Source organism: Aotus nancymaae, unplaced genomic scaffold, assembly GCF_030222135.1.
Source record: "Aotus nancymaae isolate 86718 unplaced genomic scaffold, 86718_ANA_hifiasm-v0.15.2.pri h1tg000020l, whole genome shotgun sequence".
Taxonomy (NCBI): domain Eukaryota; kingdom Metazoa; phylum Chordata; class Mammalia; order Primates; family Aotidae; genus Aotus; species Aotus nancymaae.
In genome coordinates this window covers 18,902,326-18,907,404 of record NW_026988432.1, presented here as the reverse complement: position 1 = coordinate 18,907,404, position 5,079 = coordinate 18,902,326, and the positions used below count along the sequence as shown (strand labels likewise).

At 44.5% G+C, this 5,079-nt stretch overlaps 1 non-coding gene across 1 annotated transcript; it reads right to left on the bottom strand.

The window, feature by feature from the left end:
• Positions 1-4,130: 4,130 nt before the first annotated feature.
• On the bottom strand, positions 4,131-4,264 carry LOC135276139 (U8 small nucleolar RNA). Its single transcript, XR_010343704.1, has one exon. It is a non-coding gene; the product is annotated as a U8 small nucleolar RNA (small nucleolar RNA).
• Between the last annotated feature and the right edge of the window lie 815 nt (positions 4,265-5,079).

Below are 5,079 nucleotides of genomic sequence, written 5' to 3'. Positions count from 1 at the left end.
TTCTTTTCTTTTCTTTTGAGACTGGGTCTCGCTCTGTCATCCAGGCTGTAGCTCAAGTGATCCTCCCACCTCAGCCTCCCAAGTAGCTGGGACTACAGGCATGTTCCACTGTGCCCGGCTAATTTTGTATTTTTTTAGTAGAGAAAGGGTTTTGCCATGTTGCCCAGGCTAATTTCGAGCTCCTGGACTCAAGCACTCTGACCACCCAAGCCTACCAAAGTGCTGAGACTACAGGCATGAGCCACTGCCAGGCCTAAATTGTGTAGCTTTTTTTTTTTTTTTTTTTTAGAGATAGGGTTTCACCATCTTGGCCAGGCTGGTCTTGAACTCCTGACCTCATGATCCACCCATCTCGGCTTCCCAAAGTGCTGGGATTATAGGCTTGAGCCACCGCGCCCGGCCTAATTGTGTAGTTTTTAATCTGCCTCCTTGCATCTCACAGCTACAAACTACAACCCTTCCCTGTTTCTGAACTTTCTTCCAGAACACATCTGTAACGCCACTGCCGTGCCTACAAAGCACTGATTACTCTTCATCAGAATAGGCAGCAATTCTCCTCCCAATCTGACCGCAATCTACCTCCAGTTTACCTCCTCTCCTGCACCCCCATCCCTAACCCGATGCATGATAGTCACAGTCTTTTTTTTTTATTTTCTTTTTGAGATGGAGTTTTGCTCTTGTCACCCAGGCTGGAGTGGAATGGCGCAATCCCAAGATTGCACCATTGCCTCCCAGGTTTAAGTGATTCTCCTGTCTCAGCCTCCCAAGTAGCTGGGATTATAGGCGCACTCCACCACGCTGGCTAGAGATGAGGGTTTATCCTATTGGTCAGGCTGGTCTCGAACTCCTGACCTCAGGTGATCCGCCCACCTGGGCCTCTCAAAGTGCTAGGATTACAGGCGTGAGCCACCGTGCCCAGACTTTTTTTCATGACTCTAATACTCTAAGGAATGGCACAGCTCCAAATTCTCACAAATATTCCTCATTCTTTGTAGTGCGTCTTTCTCTGTCTTGTGAAACTGTACGCTCTTCAAGTCCAAATTAATTCCAATGTCACCTTGGTTGGTCCCACAATGGCCTCTAGCCTGAATTAATCTCCTCAGGAGATTTAGCATATTTGTTTCTATGTTGGATGACCTTTGCATAAGCAACCAACTGGCTGTTTGCTCAGAAGGAGACTGGCAGTATAGGCACTTCCACTGTCATATTCAACACACTGAATTCTAGTTAACTGCCTGGCTCTCTCTTCTGCTACAAGATCAAGTCCTATTTAGTTTTCTGTCCCAGTGTCTATCACAGTGCCTTAAATGGGAGGACACTCAGTCATCATTTACTAAATTGAAATGAATTTTTGGGAATGCATTGCAGATGCACCTGAATTGGGGGTTACCAAAAAGAGAGAGAAAAGAAAATTGTATTGGAGCCAATGATAAATTTAATCTAACTCATATTTATGAACACAGAGATCTTGTCAGCTTGTGAAAGTCTAGTGGATGAATTAGGGCAACAGTCCCCAGCCTTTTTTGGGACCAGGGACCAGTTTCATGGAAGACAATTTTTCCATGGACCGGAGGTGGGGAAGATGAAACTTCCACCTTAGATCATGAGGCATTAGTTAGATTCCCATCCAGAGCATGAAACCAAGATCACGCACATGCACAGTTAACAACAGGGTTCCCGCTCCTATGACACTCTAATGCCACCGCTGATCTGACAGGAGGTAGAGTTCAGGCAGTAATGCTTGCTCACCAGCCACTCACCTCCTGCTGTGCCGCCTGGCTCCTAACAGGCCACAGACCAGTACCTTCGAGGAAGACACAACCTGGACCCCTTGCCTATTGTTGGTGTGTCCCTTTCCACAGTCACATCCTCTTGTACCTGTCCCTGGGAGGAAAACACAAGGTGTCAGTAAGTTTGAAATTTCCACCAGGCATAGGGGCTCACACCTGTAATCCTAGATATTTGGAAGGCCGAGGCAGGCAGATCACCTGAAGTCAGGAGTTCAAGACCAGCCTGGCCAACATAGTGAAACCCGTCTCTACTAATAATACCAAAATTAGCCAGGTGTGGTGGCACACATCTGTAATCCCAGCTACTCGGGAGGCTGAGGCACAAGAATCGCTTGAACCCAGGAGGCGGAGGTTGCGGTGAGCCAAGATTGCGTCGTGGCACTCCAGCCTGGGCAACAAGAGCAAAACTCCATCTCACAAAAAAAAAAGGAAGAAAAGAAATTTCCCATCCATGAGTTTTTCACTTTTTCATCTTGGTGCAGAGAATTCAAAATATTTAAGAAAGCAAAATAAGGCAGGGCACAGTGGCTTATGCCTGTAATAAATCCCAACATTTTGGGAGGCCAAGGCAGGTGGATCACTTGAAGTTAGTAGGCGTTCAAGACCAATCTGGCCAACATGGCAAAATCCTGTCTCTACTGAAAAATACAAAAATTAGCCAGGCATGGTGGCACATGCCTGTAGTCCTAGCTACTTGGGAGGCTGAGGCAGGAGAATCGCTTGAACCCAGGAGACAGAGGTTACAGTGAGCCGAGATGGTGCCACTGCACTCCAGCCTGGCGACAGCAAGACTCCATCTCAAAAAATGTAAAATATTCTGTACACATCTCTTTTATATTGCATGCATACAGATGGATGGATGGATGGATGGATGGATGGATAGATGGACTGATGGATGAATGAATAGATGAATGGCTGGACAGGTTTTTACTTTGAATAATCAATAAGAAGTATTGCCTTTCTGGCCAGGGGCAGTGGTTCACACCTGTAATCCCAGCACTTTGAGAGGCTGAGGTGGACAGATCACAAGGTCAGGAGTTTGAGAGCCAGGCGCAGTGCCTCACACCTAGAATCCTAGCACTTTGGGAGGCCAAGGTGGGTGAGTCACAAGGTCAGGAGTTTGAGACCAGCCTGTCCAAATGGTGAAACCCATCTCTACTAAAAATACAAAAATTATCCAGGCATGGTGGCAGGGACCTGTAGTCCCAGCTACTTGGGAGGCTGAGGCAGGAGAATTCGCTTGAACCCGGGAGGCAGAGGTTGCAGTGAGCTGAGTTTGTGTCACTGCATTCCAGCCTAGGTGACAGAGCAAGACCCCACCTCAAAAAATAAAATAAAGTAAATAAAAATACAAAAATTAGCTGAGTGTGGTGGTGGGCACCTGTAATCCCAACTACTCAGAATGCTGAGGCAGGAGAATTGCTTGAACCCGGGAGGCAGAGGTTGTGGTGAGCCAAGATCGCGCCACTGCATTCCAGCCTGGGCAACAGAGTGAGACTCCATCTCAAAAAAAAAAAAAGGAAGTATTGCCTTTCTTATATCTCCCACAGTCAGAATGATGTAGCTCCATTTCTAGGCTGAACAGAAAGATGGGTCCGCCTGAAAAATGATTTAAAAATAATTTCTTTTTAGGTCTAAGCATGGTGGCTCATGCCTGTAACACTAGCATTTTGGGAGGCAGACCAGCCTGGGCAAAAAAGCAAGATCCCTTTTCTACAAAATAAATACATAAACAAATTAGCCGGGCATGGTGTCGTACACCTGTAGTTCCAGCTGCTCCAGAGGCCAAGGTAGGAGGATCGTTTGAGCCTGGGCGTTTGACACTGCAGCGAACTATGATCACACCACTGCACACCAGTCTGACAGCTTGGCTCCTCCCCAGGGGATTTCTAATATGCATCCAAAGTCAAGAACTACTGCATATACACAGTTCTGCAGTTTGCATTTTTGTTTTTGTTTTTTTTAACAATGTCTTATAGATCCTTGCATAGGAATATATAAGAGTGCTCTCTTTTTAATAGCTGCATAGTATTCTACCAGATACAGTGGGGTGGCATTTGTGGACATCAGATAGTTTTCTATATTTGCTCTTAAAAGAAATGCTGAAACAAATCACCTTTTATATCTATTGTTTTGCACATATGTATATATAACTGTTGGATAAAGTCCTCCAAATACCATTGCTAAGTGAAATGATAAGATCACTTGTAATTTTGCTAAATATTTATAAGTTCACTATTTATCTTGTTAACTACTTGTAATTTTGCTAAATGTTCCATGCTAAACATTTGATAGACATTATTAAATTGTCCTATGAGGATTAATTTTTTTTCGTGACAAATCAGATACAAACAATCAGGGTTTGCAAGTCCTGATTATACAAAGACATTAATCATGGATCATGCAAACTCCAATTATCATGTGCTATGTGCCCTCCAAAACCAGGAACGGGTAAGGATTATCCCACCTGATGATAGGATTAAATTATTCATCCAGGTTTATAAAGAGTTTTCAGAGTGAAATCGTGATTTTATTTTATTTTTATTTATTTATTTATTTATTTTGAGACAGAGTTTCATTCTTATTACCCAGGCTGGAGTGCAATGGTGCGATCTCGGCTCACCGCAACCTCCGCCTCCCGGGTTCAGGCAATTCTCCTGCCTCAGCCTCCTGAGTAGCTGGGATTACAGGCACGCACCACCGTGCCCAGGTAATTTTTTGTATTTTTAGTAGAGACGGGGTTTCACCATGTTGACCAGGATGGTCTCGATCTCTTGACCTCGTGATCCACCCGCCTCGGCCTCCCAAAGTGCTGGGATTACAGGCGTGAGCCACCGCACCCGGCCCTGTGATTTTATTTTAGAGACATATATGTGAGCACATGATTACCGGGTTTGGTTTAAATTTCAAAGAGTGACAAGAGATTGCAGAAGTGGATCATTTGTCATTGTTAGGGTGGCAGTGTCTTTCCTGATAGGGCTGGTTGGCAGCTCAGTTTCTTGTTCTTTTTTGTCACTAAAGAGTTTTGTTCTCAGAAAGGAAATAATCTGTGCTCTTTGATGTGGTTCAGAAAAAAGAGACCATGACACCACATTTTAAAACTCTTTGTGACAGATCATCCATGAGCAGCTCTCTAGAAGAAACAGCTCACAGAGCTCTGACTCAAACAAGAGAAGTTTTTAGAGAACTTGGGGAATGTCTGACTCTGGAAGAATTTCCTCGACAAAACACAAATGCAAAGAATGAAAAATGCAAACACAATTGTTCTTCCTCTGATGGGAATAACTTT